The sequence below is a fragment of the Culex pipiens genome, chromosome 3 (assembly GCF_016801865.2).
Source record: "Culex pipiens pallens isolate TS chromosome 3, TS_CPP_V2, whole genome shotgun sequence".
Taxonomy (NCBI): domain Eukaryota; kingdom Metazoa; phylum Arthropoda; class Insecta; order Diptera; family Culicidae; genus Culex; species Culex pipiens.
The window spans coordinates 166300840-166317248 of record NC_068939.1 but is presented as its reverse complement, the minus strand read 5'-3'; the positions used below and the strand labels follow the sequence as shown (position 1 = coordinate 166317248).

At 36.4% G+C, this 16409-nt stretch overlaps 1 protein-coding gene across 1 annotated transcript in view; it reads left to right on the top strand.

Annotated features, from left to right (window-relative positions):
* Positions 1-2268: 2268 nt before the first annotated feature.
* Positions 2269-16409, top strand: part of LOC120419428 (homeobox protein 5) — a 65472-nt gene continuing 51331 nt past the window's right edge. The window contains exon 1 of the mRNA XM_039582118.2: positions 2269-2550. The gene's annotated coding sequence lies outside the window, so the exon portion shown is untranslated. The remainder of the gene's footprint in view (positions 2551-16409) is intronic.

Below are 16409 nucleotides of genomic sequence, written 5' to 3'. Positions count from 1 at the left end.
AAATACTAAAATACTAAAATACTAAAATACTAAAATACTAAAATACTAAAATAATAAAATACTAAAATACTAAAATACTAAAATACTAAAATACTAAAATACTAAAATACTAAAATACTAAAATACTAAAATACTAAAATACTAAAATACTAAAATACTAAAATACTAAAATACTAAAATACTAAAATACTAAAATACTAAAATACTAAAATACTAAAATACTAAAATACTAAAATACTAAAATACTAAAATACTTAAATACTAAAATACTAAAATACTAAAATACTAAAATACTAAAATACTAAAATACTAAAATACTAAAATACTAAAATACTAAAATACTAAAATACTAAAATACTAAAATACTAAAATACTAAAATACTAAAATACTAAAATACTAAAATACTAAAATACTAAAATACTAAAATACTAAAATACTAAAATACTAAAATACTTAAAATTCTTAAAATACTAAAAATACTAAAAATACTAAAATACTAAAATACTTAAATACTTAAATACTTAAATACTTAAATACTAAAATACTAAAATACTTAAATACTAAAATACTAAAAAACTAAAATACTAAAATACTAAAATACTAAAATACTAAAATACTAAAATACTAAAATACTAAAATACTAAAATACTAAAATACTAAAATACTAAAATACTAAAATACTAAAATACTAAAATACTAAAATACTAAAATACTAAAATACTAAAATACTAAAATACTAAAATGCTGAAATACTAATATACTAAAATACTAAAATACTAAAATACTAAAATTCAACAAATTACCCAACTCTGAGTTTAAAAATCTTACGACTCCACTCACGATCATAATATTTACCTTTTTCGACAGGAGTGGTGGGGTGGCTTTGCTGTGGGCAAATCGATCGCTACACCACTATACTTATCTAAAATGGAAAATATTTTGATCAGATTACAAGGCGAATTGGTGAAATTTTAAAGATTTGACGCCATTAGTGTTCACGTTAAATTTCTACTTTTTTAAATAATAAAAAAAAAAGAAATTCAAACGTTAGCTTGCACCAATACACCTTTAAACTCGACGCATCGCTGTTGTCATGCCAAAAAACAAGCTTGCTTTGTTAGTTTTTATATTCAACTTTGATTTGCTCTGTCATTGAAACGTCAAAAGTAAACTTTTTTTTTCGCTAAACGAGCATTCAAAACTCATCGTCGATGATTCATTTATCTGTTTTTATTGCACGATCGTGCCCATTTTAATTGCACTGAGCTGGCGAACAGTGCAAACAAGACGGAGCATTGCAAATTTAGAGAAAGAGAGAAAAAAAACCTACAGCAAAATCCGCAAGTTAAGGTGAGGTGGTTAGGTAATTTCGGCACCAGATGATGAGGCTGCAGTTTTAGTCATCAATAACTACGTGTGTGCGTGTTTCGGTTGCTGATGTGTATCTTCGCTTCTAGTTCTGATCATCATCGACGAATGATCATGACCTGTATTTGCTGGGGAGGGGAGGTCGAGGGGTGTTGTTTACCGCGAGAAGAGCAGAACAAACTGGTTGTTTGGCGTCGTCGGCTGACGAGGTTATGTAAATTTTTCTTCTAGCGTTCGCTGAATTTTGTCTGGTTTACGAAGTGATTTAAAATGATTTTTTTCTTGATTTTTTTATTTGTATTAGGAAGTGAAACTCCACTTCCCTTCAATATTCACAACAAGCAAAAATCCAAACAGTGACTACACTTTACCAAAGCCCCACATTAGTCACATATTGCAAATTCCAACCTGTAATTGCCTCAATCATCGCACAACAACAAGAGCCGCATTTAATCAGCCGCGTCGCGTCGCATTGCGCGAGGAAAGATGCCAACAACCGCGAATCACAGCGTGCCATGGGTGTGGTAGTGGCCGCGGCGTCGTGTAGCGTGAGATGTTGTTGTCACCTACACTAAGAAAGTTGTTTACTACCCGCGAGGTGGAATAAGTCCACCGAGCTACTATCAAATGTTACTAGCATGTAGGGCAAAATGGGATCTGTGTTTGACGTTTGATTTGTTGATCTCACGCTCACCTTCTGCCGTTGATTGCATTGCGCAATCAATGCGAGTAACGCGCAGGTAAGCCAACTGTCAAACGCGGAGGAAAATGCTTCTCCAAAGGGCCAATATCGCCCCAAATGCCCCCCCACACAGTCATATCTCTGCCGACGCTGAATTTCGACTCGACGGCGGTGGCGTCGTTGTCATTCGGATTCTTTTCGACGCGACGCTGCGCGGTGTTCGGACCCGGTGACGCGCCTCGGCGTGTGTTTTGTGTGTTGTTAAACTATATTTCCCCCCGCAGCTTCAGTATCGGACGTTAATCCCTGCTCCCCGAGCGGCCATTTTAGATTAGGGCTGCGATTTGTTTGGGCTTGATTCACGCTCAATTAACGGGAGCTAGCTTTCGGGCGTCCGGTTCCGCCACTTGTCGCGGTTCGTCGTGAATTCGTTTGTTTGACGTTTAGGGCTATTGTGTTACGGTGTACACGTTACGGAAGCGTTACGCAGGGTTCTGAGGTAAGTGGTGCGCTGTAATGTATGGAATATTGAATCAATAATCGTGTTAGGGCCGGGGCTGTTACGTTGGTGAGGCCGGATGTGGTCTATGAGGTTGAAACAACGGCAACAGAAGCGTCAAAACGAAATTGACAAAGTCATGTGAAGGCGAAGCTGTACGCCGCCGAGGGTGGGACGCAACGCGAGGTGCGGGCGGAGAAGAATTATTAGATTGAGGGAAGACATGGCGCAATACACACACACATACACAGAGAGTCGACAACATGCGGGCTATTGTTATAACTTTTTTTTTCTAGTTCAAGTTGGTAGCATCGAGAGTCGAGATTTTTGATCGAAGTAGCCGGTCATCGCCGTTGTCGTTGATAGTCAATCATGGCCGCGCTCACGCCAGCTAACGAATTGAGCAATCGCAGTATGCGCCGTGCGATGGCCACGGGAAGGAACAGAACCACATATCATTGTCTGTTGTGTAAACAATTAAGATTCACTGCAAAGACGTCAACATGCGGTTCGTTCGTGTATGCTTTTTTTCTGTACAAACCCTATGGCGGTTGCGTAACACGATGGTCCACGGGAGCCACGGCCTGCTATAGAGGTTAGATTCTGCTGGCGGGACGTCACGTTGGCAGCAGTAGGCACTGACTGGGAGTTACGATCAGGAGACGTTGCTCAGAGAGATATGAGCTATTGAGGCCAAGGTTGGTGTAGAACGTGCGCGCGGCTTTTGTAGGTCACCGATGATTGAGAGATGCGACTGAGTGACATCTCGCCATTTTGACAGGCGGTCAGCGTTTTCAAGCGAAAATTGAAACATTTCCGCCGATTTTCATTCATGTTGCATTTGCTAACGCCATGTGTTCGCCATCACGAGCGGATGCTGGCATCCAACGCCTCGAGTCTAGCTGTAATACTGCTTGTGATATAATCACAACCAAACAATTAAGACTTATTGGTGTAGTGGTTATCGTCGCACGCGCCACTGGGCAGGTGTGACTACGTGTCGCAATACAAATCTTGGAATTCAAGATTGTCGTAAACGCTGGTCGCCTTTTAAATTGTTTACATCAATGTAAATAATGCAAAAGGTAAGGTTAACGTCAAAATGGCTCAAATTCAAAACTCCGTTCATGACACCCCCAAAATGGCCGCTACTGGTCGTCGTTTACCAAGAATTCACCATCAACGAACCAACAATAACAAAAACCCGAGAAGTGTAGCAGCATAGCGGCGTGCGAGGTCTTCTCGGTTTCAATTCCGAGGTGCGATAAATTTATCAAACAATGCCATAAATTCAAGACACAGTTTATTTAGTCCCCGCGTCGGAATGGATGTGAATGTGTGAGCGTGTGTGTGTGTGTGTGCGTGTGCGTGCACACAGTGGTGAGCAATTGATTCAGATTTTTCTTGTCGTGTTTGTTTGCTTGGCGAACTAGTCAGATGGTACAAATAAAGGGGGAGTTTGTGATTTCCACAAAGTTCTGATTTGGAAATTTGGCAGTTCGATAATCATAAAAAGGCACAGTTTGATTTTTTCTGAAACTTTCTTTTTTTCTTTGTCACGCTGGTCATGTGTGTGACATAACCAGCTAACCTGATTATTTTTTTTATTCTTTATCGTCTACTAATCTGAGCTCACTTCGATTTACAATGTTGAAATATGACACATTCGTAAAATTTTCCGATATTTTGCAAAAAAAATATTTTTAATTTTTTTTAAATCAAGGCTTACATTTCAAAAGGGCCAAACATTCAATATTACGCCCTTTTAAAATGTTAGTCTTGGATTAAAAATTTTAAAAATATTTTTTTCGAAGAGATCGGAATAGTTCACTAACTTTTCATATTTTAACATTGAAAATCGGACCATTAGTTGCTGAGATATTGACATTAGAAAATTGTAGGTTTTGGGTGAGACTTAGAAAACATCAATTTTCATTTTTTTAAACCTTTGCATGGCAGTATCTCAGCAAGTAAGGGCCGTATCAACAAAGTTCTAAAAGGCAAAATACAGAGAATTTTCTCAGCTTTTCAAAAAAAAATTTTCAAAATTGGGCAAACATGTGCACTAATTAAAAAAAATGAAAAACTGCGACTATTTTCAAAAAAGTCACCTAAAAATGTATTTTTACATGAAAACGGTGCACTTTAACAAAATTTCATTAAGTACTTTTTGATTGCAAATTTGATTTTACATCGAAAAATGAAGTGGACAAATTTTGACGAACAATACTCCGATTTTTTGAAAAAATCTGTATTGATTCAAAAATGCAGTACCCGGTCAAAATTTTTTTGCACAACTTGTAAATTTCTGAGAAGTTGGCATTTGATGTCCTCTAAAACATATCAAAAAATAAAAATAGTGTTTTTTTTTGCCAATCAAGTTTTAGTGACAAAAAGTTAAAAAAAAAATCACCAAAATTTATTTTACCGTGTATCATTTTTTCCAGTGTAGTCCGTATACCTACAACTTTGCCGAAGACACCAAATCGATCAAAAAATTCCTTCAAATGATACAGTTTTAGAGTTTTCATACATAATTTTTGTATGGACAGCTGCCAAATTTGTATGGAAAATTATATGGACAAACTAACGACACAAATTGATTTCTTTGGGCATACCGAAAGTACCAAACATGTTTCAGTCGGATTGAAAAATACAGCAATTAAAATTGAAGAAAAAATACCGTTTTTGTAGAGAATTGCTCATGGGCATTGGGACTCTATTTGCTTTACACACAGCAAAAATCTGATCGCATAAAAAATCATGCAAATCACCTTCGGAAATGAAAAAAAACTTAATATTACACACTGCATGTACAATTTTTGTAAACACAAAAAAAAGTTGCAGCCGACGTGATTGAAACCCAACACCATCAGTAAGGACTGGCGCCTTAGCCCACTCGGCCATCAGACTAATGAAGAATTGAAAGGATAAACACATACACGGTAAAACATTGTGCAATTTGGAAGATTGAATATTACCTGTTTTATGATGTAATTTTATTTTAATTTAGACTGAAAAAGTGACATTCCACCAGAAAAGTGGTAAAATTACACATTTTCAGAGGTAAAATTACATATTTTTCTGACATAAAAGATGTACCCCTTGCCAGATGTAATATTACCATGATTTTTTTACTGTGTATATGAGCTTGAAATTTCGGTCAAGTAGGTTTCCCATACTGATGGGCTACATATTTCTGGGTGTAATATTACATAGTATTTAGTAAAATAATGCAAAACTTATTTTACACCCAGGCCTTTTACACGCTGTCACTTTTTTTTGGTGTGGCAGTCATCTGAGATTATTTTCGGGAATCAGAATTTAAATTCTAAGGAATTGAAAAAAAGGAATTGAAATGAAATCGTTATATTTTGACTGATTCGCGATGCACACTTGGATATAGGCCAAACATTCAGAAACCAAACCTTCCGATCGTCACGAGTGCAGCACACGAAGACCGGAGGGCATGTTGTTTTCCTCTTAATCCGTGCGCATCGTCGTCCAAGGAGTCCGTCCGACCAACGGTGCATTGCTCTTGCCCGATGGATGCAAGCCAAAAAGTGCGTGTAACACTCCTTCTTGCTCGAGCCAAAAATTCAACCCAAGCCAAAGACAATCGGCGTCGTCTTCGTCGTCGTTTAGTTTTCTTCTATTTTCAATGTGACTTGTTTGTTCTCAATTTGCTAAAAATAGTCAAACGCGTCGTCCACTTTTAAGGCAAAATCTTGACTTAAAGTGGTTTAGCTCATCTGGTTGCTTAGGTCTTCCATTTTGACGCGCCAACCCAAGTGACGCTTAGCACATACCACGTGGCGTACGTACGTGGTGTGACGCTCGCAGCCTACTCTGACATGGCCTCCCCACCGACTGATGTCGCAATGCTTTGCTTCTTCCAACATCATCACGAGGGTCAATTCCCTTATCACACACTCTGGTGTGGTGATGAATTACCATACAGTACAACTCAACGCAACGCGCTCTGAATCTCCTGAAACCACGGCAGCGCAGACACACCAAAACCAAAACGCTGATAATGATGGCGTCCCACGAGCATCATATGAGAAGCTCGCTGATACAGCTCAGCGATTCCCTTCGGCGTCGACGCCACAGGGCAGATAAGCGAGTCTAGGCCAGCATTTGAGAAGGGCACATTCGCATTTCAAACAATATTCAGTTTCAACAGATTCTGATCAGCGCTTTTTAAAGCACGAGTCGAGTGACTGTCAAAAACTTTGCACGAGCCTGGGAATTCTTCCGACCGCACAAGATAAGGCAGAGAAGAAGCTTCTTGACTTGTGTGTATTGTGTAAAACATAAAAATAAACCAAATTCGGCTCGTTTCGTAATAAATCATAACTTTACACGTTTGATTTGACAGTGACATCACGTGAAAAATCGTCGCCGTCGCCGCCATCTTGGCTGCGCCAACAACTGTCAAACCCCTCCTCACTGCAATCACGCGGTAATCTGGAAAGTCGACAGATTTTGGTCGTAGATTAGGCGGCATGACCTACTTTGACGGTCACCACACTAGATATCCACCGATAAGCGTCCCCGTGAAGGCTTCTGCACGTGATAGTATCACTGTCAGCGAAGCTTGCTGGTGAAGACATGGAGAAAAAAAAGTGTCAAATCTAGAGCATACTCCTGGTATAATGTCAACCAGAGCAGGACAGCACAGCACTAATTGCAAAGTCATTCCTCGAGTGAGGGCGCCAAACAAATTCCGCTGATGTTGAATTTTTCCATTCGCACCCGGGCACTAATTGGGAACGGTTCGGATGGGAGTGGCCTTCGATTACCGATTGACGCGTATTGTGGATGCGATTTAGAAAACCAAGCCATGATTACAATGGGAATGCGACGAAAGCACTGTTATCGTCTTGAAGTTTATCTCTTATCTGGCGATTGTCTGATATGTTAGAAAACAGACACTTTGAAACACTTGGCTAAAACAATATGACACGTATTTATTTGTATGGCGATTGGGGTGGCCCTATCCGAAATAGAGTGCCCCAAAACATCGCTTTTTGAAGATTTTCGCAGAATCCACATTTTTTATATCTCCGGAGAACGGCTGAACCAATTTTAGCTCGCCACTTGCAAAAGAAAGGTGACATGTTGAGCTTTCAGTGGAAAATACTAAGACATTTTGAAAACATTTACTTACAGATAGAATGATCCCTGCATTGTTTGCTTTTTAGAAGGTCTCGTGACCAAAGAGTTGAAAAAATCTGTGATATTTCAGAATGTTTTACGTAACATATTCAAAAATGATAAATATTTGTTAACAGGGTAACTCTCCGCTAACTCACACAGCAGTTGTCCCGACCCCTCTTCGATTTGCGTGAAACTTTGTCCTTAGAGGTAACTTTTGTCCCTCATCATGAATCCGAGGTCCGTTTTTTTTATATCTCGTGACGGAGGGGCGGTACGACCCCTTCCATTTTTGAACATGCGAAAAAAGAGGTGTTTTTCAATAATTTGCAGCCGTTTCAGGTGATGAGATGAAAATTTGGTGTCAAAGGGACTTTTATGTAAAAATAGACGCCCGATTTGATGGCGTACTCAGAATTCCAAAAAAACGTACTTTTCATCGAAAAAAACACTAAAAAAGTTTTAAAAATTCTCCCATTTTCCGTTACTTGAATGTAAAATTTTTTGGAACATGTTATTTTATGGGAAATTCAATGTACTTTTTGAATCTACATTGACCCAGAAGGGTAATTTTTTCATTTAGAACAAAAAATTTCATTTTAAAATTTCGTGTTTTTTCTAACTTTGCAGGGTTATTTTTTAGAGTGTAACAATGTTCAACATAGTTGTAGAGCAGACAATTACAAAAATTTTGATGTATATACATAAGGAGTTTGCTTATAAACATCACGAGTTATCGCGATTTTACGAAAAAAGGTTTTGAAAAAGTTACTTTTTGCGTTTCTCTTTGTTTCGTCGTCCGTGTCTGTCGCGGGTGACCATGAACGGCCATGATCAACGACGACCAATTTTTTCAAAACTTTTTTTTCGTAAAATCGCGATAACTCGTGATGTTTATAAGCAAACCCCTTATGTCTATATATCAATTTTTTTGTAATTGTCTGTTCTACAACTTTGTAGAACATTGTTACACTCTAAAAAATAACCCTGCAAAGTTAGAAAAAACACGAAATTGTAAAATGAAAATTTTTGTTCTAAATAAAAAATGACCCTTCTGGGTCAATGTAGATTCGAAAAGTACATTAAATTTCCCATAAAATGGCATGTTCCAAATTATTTTACAGTCAAGTAACGAAAAATGGGAGAATTTTTAAAACTTTTTTAGTGTTTTTTTCGATGAAAAATACTTTTTTTTCGGAATTTTGAGTACGCCATCAAATCGGGCGTCTAATTTTACATAAAAGTCCCTTTGACACCAAATTTCTATCTCATCACCGTTTCAGGCTGCAAATTATTGAAAAATACCTCTTTTTACGCATGTTCAAAAATGGAAGGGGTCGTACCGCCCCTCCGTCACGAGATTTCAAAAAATGGACCTCAGATTCGTGATCAGGGACAAAAGTTACCCCTTAGGACAAAGTTTCACGCAAATCGAAGAGGGATTGGGGCAACTGCTGTGTGAGTTGGCGGAGAATTACCCTTATCGGTTTGCTATGATTTTTTGAACATTGGCCGATCTGGAAACCGTTCCGAATATGTGGGATGTCTGTACTTTTAGTTCGATTAATATACAAAAAAACACTTATTTCAGAATTCATATCTCAGAAACCTGTTAATGAATATTCATCATTTTTCGATACCGTAAAACGGGGTGACTTTGATAGGTTTGCGATTTGAAGAGTACAATTAAAATACGTACGGAATGGTTTAGAATCATACTGACCGTGGTAGAGAAAAGTTCAAAGCACCTGAAGAAGAACTTTTCATAAAATTTTGAAAAGTTTAAAATGTTAGTTGACTATAGTTAAGAAAATGTTGATGAAAGTCACTATTTTAAACTTTTCAAAGTGCCATGATTTTCTCAATGAACATGATTTTGAATCGGAAAACGGATTGAATTTTCGGATTCTTTGGACAATTTTGTACTAGGAGAAGGTTGAATAAGTTTGTAAATAATAAATAATATTTGTTTTTGAAACACAATTCAAAAACAATCTCCAAATTTATAGGCAATTTCAGTTTAACAAATTTATTGTAAAATGTGTAAACTAGTGATTCGTGCTTCGAATTCAGTATAAAATGCAATATAAATCGATAATTTTATAAACAAAACTAATTTCTATTTTTTTAATATTGAATGTTTGGCCTTATTGAAATGTTAGTCTTGGTTTAAAAAATATGAAAGTATTTTTTTCGAAAAGATCGGAAAATTGCACGAATGTTTCATATTTTAACATTGAAAATCGGATCATTAGTTGCTGAGATATCGACATTAGAAAATGGTGTGTTGATTGGGTTGGACTTAGAAAACATCAATTTTCCTGTTTTTAAACCTTTGCATGGCAATATCTCAGCAAGTAAGGGCCGTATCAACAAAGTTCAAAAGTGCAAAATATAGAGAATTTTCTCAGTTTTTCAAAAATATTTTTTCAAAGGTGGGCAAACATGTGCACTAATTAAAAAAAACGAAAAACTGCGACTTTTTTCAAAAAAGTCACCTAAAAATGGAACTTGAAAACGGTGCACTTTATCAAATTTTCACTAGAGTACTTTTTGATTGCAAATTTGATTTTACATCGAAAAATAAAGTTGAAAAATTTTTGTGACCAATTTTTCGATATTTTGAAAAAATCAGTATTGATTCAAAAGTTCATAACTCGCTCAAAGATTTTTTGCACAACCTGGAAATTTCTGAAAAGTTGGCATTTGATGTCCTCTAAAACATATCAAAAAATAAAAAAAAATAAAAATAGTGTTTTTTTTTTAAATTAAGTTTTAGTGACAAAAAGTTAAATAAAAAATCACCAAAATTTTTTTTACCGTGTATAATTTTTTTCCAGTGTAGTCCGTATCCATACCTACAACTTTGCCGAAGACACCAAATCGATAAAAAAAATCCTTCAAAAGATACAGATTTTTGAATTTTCATACATAATTTTTGTATGGCCAGCTGCCAAATTTGTATGGAAAATTATATGGACAATCTAATGATGCAAAATGGCTTCTTTGGGCATACCGAAGGCACCAAAAAAGTTTCAGTCGGATTGAAAAATACAAAAAAAATCGAATGACCGAAATCTGAGAGAACTGCTCAACTATCAAAGTCACCTCGGAATTCACACTACGAATTTTTAACGTAGCTATTTTTCTAAACACTATTGAAAAAACTTTTTTTTCAAAAATAGTGCATGCACTTTGTGTGAAATACCCCAGAACATGTTTTAAAAATAATAATCTTGAGGAAAACCTTACCAGTTGGAAAATATTTCAAAAATTAATCGAAATCCTATCAAAGTCACCCCGGTTTAAGGTATGCAGTATGTTTTGTAGTGTCCCAGTGTGTGTGTCTGTCTACGCATTTTTTTTACAATTTAAATGATTATGGTGCCATTCTATAGCAGAAAATGTGAAAAACGAGCAAAAAATTGAAGAAGTGACTGAAAAACATGAAAAAAGAGATAGGCAAAATGTTATTATGTAATGTGGTTGAATAGGCAAAATACTCCCAAAAAACTAACTAAGCAAGATAAATGAAAATTAAAATACTAAAAATAAAACAAGAAAAACATAAAACAAGAGAAGTTAAGTTTTTCGTAGAACAAAAGTTGCTGTAGATTAAAAAATTCTAGATATCTTTATTTAAAAATGTATAATTTTCAAGGGAAAAGTGCAATTATATTTTTTCCATGTTATTTTTCCCGCTGAATCCAAATCTGCCCTCAGAATTGAACTAAAGTGTCAAAATATCGATTTTTGGATGTTTTTTTTCTGCAATAATTTGATTTAGATTTTACAAATTCTAAATATTAGATTAAAAAACAACCAGAATTTTTAAGATCTTTTAAAGGCGTGTTTGGGTTAGAGATGGTAAATTTTGATTGCATTAAATAAGCTTATTTTTTCGATTTCCGTCATGAAACGTCGCACCGCGTTCTCGAAAATAACAAACCAGCACACAGCTCTAAATTCGGAACGCATAGAGTCGCATCGCTGCATTATACGACAGAAGAAGAGCATTCTGCGTGCGTTCAACTTTGATGGGAATGCACGCCGCCGTGCTGTGTTGTGTTGTGTTGTGTATGTTGTGTGTTGGCGGAAATAAATGGTTGACATAAAACCGACCAGGGCTTTATACAACCGGGCAGACCATCCAGAAAACGGGATTAATCGTTTGGCTCTGGATGATGTGGCCACGGGGAAATCCTCCTCCTCGATGGTCTGTGTTTTCCCAATTACTGTGGATTGCGTTCTTTGTTGCGTTGTAGATTGGATTAAAATTTACCCTTCCCTTTTTAAATTTTAAATATTTCATTTGTTTTTTGTTGTCTTTAATATATTTTTAATTAACATATCAAAACAAAATCAATGTCCAATAATTTAGCATCTAATCGTTACAAATCTCGCCTTCTCTGAGTGAATCGTTTCGAAAATTGGTCCCAAAATTTGCCTGACAACACCATGGCGATTAAATTGTTTAATTTGTGGTCGGTTTCAACCGGCATACGATCCATCATTCGGGGCCGGTATACGAGAGCGACGGGACGGGAGTCAAAGAATGTCAGGCCAGTTAGTATTAAGAGGCGGTTTGGCAGCCCCGCAGCAGTCTTCATCGTCATCCACCCGCTCTCACACCGATGTATATAAATACGACCGTTGACGGAAAAGTGGCTCGAAGGATGAACCAAGATGACACTTTCACGGCTGAACTGCGGCTTTTTTTTTTTTGCTCTTCTAAAATTAAACAACATTTTAATCTATGCTGTGCGCTCTCACACGGACTGTGCCGCATTCTGCAACCATCCGTGGTGGACCATTTCTCCCTTGTAACCTTTAGCAATTCATGTTACAATTTTACTTAATTTAAAATTCACCACAAAAGTTATAAAAAACGAATTTCAATGAAATTTTATTTTGTTCAAATTTCACCTAAACATTCAACTCAACAAGTCAATCCAAGCAGTCTTAACCTCCAACGTGCCAAAGGTCTGGCAAATCTTCAGACTCATCCAACCTATGAACGACCCCTCTCCGCGGACAACCCATGGGAGGGGAACCTTTCATCACGGTTAGTCATCCTGACACAGATTGGTGGTTCAGTCGGTGGTTGGCGACAAATAGACGTAACACTTCTTTGCAATTCTCTACCAAAATTAACGGTCATTTCAAATTTACAATATATGTAGTTTGGAGCTAAGCCGCATTCGACGATTCAATACTCCCAAAACATGTTCGGTTATCTGTGATTCACAAGACAAACTCTCCAAAGTCTGAGGGGGGCAGTGGTGCAACGTTTCGCGTGTCCTGCAGGCAATCAATCATCGCAAATGGACCAGGACGACCAGGGAGCAGCGTGGTAGACAAATTTTTCACACCGGTCCTGGACCGCCGCGCGGCAGCAATTTGGCCAATTTGGCGACGACGACGACGACGACCAGCGCGAAACTAATTTGGCACGTATCGGTGCAAAACTCATTTGCTGAATTTTCGCCCATTTATTTGGGGAAATTGTGTGCGGAGTGTGGAGTTGCGATTTCGGTATAAGTGAAATAAACTTATTTGTGATTTAATTAGAAAAACTATCATGGAGCAATAATTTCAAAATGGTAGTTTTTTTTTTTAAGATTAAAGGGCGGATATTTCAACCCCTCTACACAGAAAAAAATATGTAAATTTACACAGCACGTAATGATTCTTATGTAAACTCACTCAATGTAATGTTGAAATATAATGTAAAGAGTAAAAAGTCATGGATATTACTCTAATGTAAATCTAAATCTAATGTAAATCATGAATCTAATGGAAACGTTGAGCATGGAAACTCAAATCAGATGAATTTCTACCCGTGTTCGGCTTCCTGCAAATTCCTATTTAATGTAAATCATATATCCAATGTATTTCTGCCAAACGTTGACTTCAAAACTACCCGAACTAAAAATAGTAATATTTGGTTCTCTTTCTATCGCTCTCATACTTCGCTGGCCTACTGCCTGAGCCTCGCCCTGAACAAGTTGATGCTTTAGCCGCTCGTTTATAAAATGCGAAGATGGCTCAGTCGGCAGCGGGTAGCAGCAGTAACACCGAACATTCTACCCGGCGTCCGTTCGATTCCAGTCCAGCGTTATTCCACTTGGCCGTCGACGAGATAGCGTGAAAGTGTGAAAGTGTGAAAAGTGTGGTATGAACCATTTGAAAAATTGTTAGAACATTTACTAAGAAGTGAATGCTGTGAAAACTTAAATAATGTTAACAAAAATCAGTCAAAGAAAAAAAAATATTCTCGCATTTTTTTTTTATAAACTCTGTCTTTTTCAACCAAAACTTGATAAATTTGATTGAACAAGTAGGGGAGAATGGGGAGACTTGATCCCCGGGGACACTTGATCCCAAGCCTGTATCTCGTCAGCATGTGGGTAAAACAATTAGCTTTGTTCTAGAAAGTTGTGCGAAATTGAGTAAAATTCATTGTAGAAAACAAAAAAAAAATTAAAAAATGTTCAGATTAAGAGCGAGTTTTTCACCGATGTGAAACAGGTCGTATCGAGGTGCTCCGATTTGGATGAAACTTTCAGCGTTTGTTTGTCTATGCATGAGATGAACTCATGCCAAATATGAGCCCTCTACGACAAAGGGAAGTGGGGTAAAACGGGCATTGAAGTTTGAGGTCCAAAACACATGAAAAATCTTAAAATTGCTCGCATTTCCGTAAAACTTCGTCAATTCCAACTCTCTTAGATGCATTCGAAAGGTCTTTTGAAGCCCTTCAAAATGTGCTATAGATATCCAGGATTGGTTTGACTTTTTCTCATAGCTTTTGCAAATTACTGTTAAAAATTGATTTTTTTGAAACCTTAATAACTTTTGGCAACAGCCTCCAACACCCATACTCCCAAAGGTCAAAAGTTAGGGAATTTCATGGACTATAAGCCTACGGTATTAACTTTTTGGCCAATCGCAGTTTTTCTCATAGTTTTTCGATTTTTCTAGAACAAACATTTTACAACGTTAGCTTTTGCCCTGTAGGCCAAGAAGACGGCACTTTTTGGTCTCAATTTTGTCATATTCGGAATCCTCGGTCAATTTCACGTAAGTTAGAAGTATTGGAGTTGTAATTTTGATTTAAAAAATAATTAAATAAAACATTTTTGAAAAAAGAAATAGATCTTATTTACCCTATGATCAATACGTCAAATGATGAATCAAGTAGGCGAAATCTTGTTTACCCCTAATCCGACAAAATTCTAAATAATATTTTAATTAATTCTAAATGGCATTTTTTCCAATCAAATTCCAAATTCCAACACCTCAATCTAATGTAAAATTTTCTGAGGATTCCGAATATGTCAAAATTGAGACCAAAAAGTTCCGCTATGGAGGCCTACAGAGCAAAAACTAACGTTGTAAAATGTTTGTTCTAGAAAAATCGAAAAACTATGAGAAAAACTGCGATTGGCCAAAAAGTTAATACCGTAGGCTTATAGTCCATAAAATTCCCTAACTTTTGACCTGTGGGAGTATGGGTGTTGGAGGCTGTTGCCAAAAGTTATTAAGGTTTTAAAAAAACAATTTTTAACAGTAATTTGCAAAAGCTATGAGAAAAAGTCAAACCAATCCTGGATATCTATAGCACATTTTGAAGGGCTTCAAAAGGCCTTTCGAATGCATCTAAGAGAGTTGGAATTGATGAAGTTTTACGGAAATGCGAGCAATTTTAAGATTTTTCATGTGTTTTGGACCTCAAACTTCAATGCCCGTTTTACCCCATTTCCCTTTGTCGTAGAGGGCTCATATTTGGCATGAGTTCATCTCATGCATAGACAAACAAACGCTGAAAGTTTCATCCAAATCGGAGCAACTCGATACGACCTCTAGAACAAACCGAGCAGAATCTACAAATACTGCCTCTTAAGTTACACACATTTTTCTAAAAAGTGCTGCAAAAAACTTCCAAGAGATCTTTTTTCTTTGTTTTGATAAGTATAGAAAACACTCCAAAATTATTCAAAACATATTTTTCATACATGAATTGTTTGATAAACATATCAACTCCAAAACCCTTACGCATTTGACGTTAAATTTATCGTCATACTATTTTTACAATCAATTGTTTAAAAAAGTGCGTTTAGGGAGACTTGATCCCTGCATTTTTACAGTCACTGGAATCAGCCTCAAGATTAAATAATTGGGCTGGGTTTTTGTACATAGTTTCCTTTAGTATAGTTGTACATAACTTACTGCAGTTTGAACCTTTTTTCAAAAGTTTTGTAAACAAAAATTACCAGCTTTTGTAAACATGCTCAATTTTGGTCTAAAAAAGAAAATTTTAAGTTTTTAAATATTTTGCATGCTAAACTTGTTATATTTTGAACACAAACGTACAGGTTTAATGTGAAATTGCTGTAACTTATAGAAAATTAAAAGTTTGGATGAATAAGAAACATTTTACTTAAGATTTCTTCAAAATGTTGAAAGGGGGATCAAATTACCCCTAACATTTTGAAAATGCCGGTTTAAAATATATTTTTTAAGCGCTTGGCATAACTCGAAGAGTTTATCTGATGAAATACACTTATCAGCCAAACATAGTTGAATGTCTAAGCTTTCAATTCATGCAAAAAGTTCATAGTTTTGAGAGAAATTGACAGAATTATGTGCGATACAAAAAAAGGGGATCAAGTCTCCCCAATCTCCCCTATAATGTG